Below are 628 nucleotides of genomic sequence, written 5' to 3'. Positions count from 1 at the left end.
CCTCTTTTTATCAGCTGGCCGCCCTGCTCTCCACTCTAGACCTCTGTGGCTGTGTCACTGACCCTGAGCCCATGAGTCCCCAGATGTTGCCTTGCAACTGGCCGACCAGGTCTCCATCCGGGTTCACAGTAGTTTGTTGAATGATGTAGGGCTCAGCTCGTGCCTTCGTTGATGTTCTTCAGCCACTTCCCCTTCTGGGTGACGTGCGTGGTTGTCAGTCAAAGTATATATTTCCCTTGCGTCTTAGTCTTGGAAGAGAATTTGGACTGAGAGGATCCGATCACTTGCCTTGATGTTCTTGTGGTAACAGTCGACTGCCCTTATTGTTTTGTATTTTTCCTGTAGGTCCTTCTTTCAAGTGGTATCTTCTGGTTTTCTAGTTGCTCCCGGCTGGTCTGCTTGTCCTTTCAGGTGGAGAAATTTCCTGTCTCTGAAAGTCTGGTTATGGTTCGGGCTTCTACCTATACTCCCATGTAATGCAGAGGCTCCTGTGTAAACCTCCTTCACTGGACACATTGTAGCCCCATTTTAGCTATTCTAATCAGTTATAGACAGAAGACGGGCTTACAAGCTTTCCATGTTGATATTTCTGGTTATTCCTTTCTCTCCCCCTCCAGTGTCTGTTTTA

This window comes from Chrysochloris asiatica, unplaced genomic scaffold (genome assembly GCF_000296735.1).
Source record: "Chrysochloris asiatica unplaced genomic scaffold, ChrAsi1.0 scaffold00244, whole genome shotgun sequence".
In the NCBI taxonomy this organism is placed as follows: domain Eukaryota; kingdom Metazoa; phylum Chordata; class Mammalia; order Afrosoricida; family Chrysochloridae; genus Chrysochloris; species Chrysochloris asiatica.
This window is presented reverse-complemented; position numbering follows the sequence as displayed.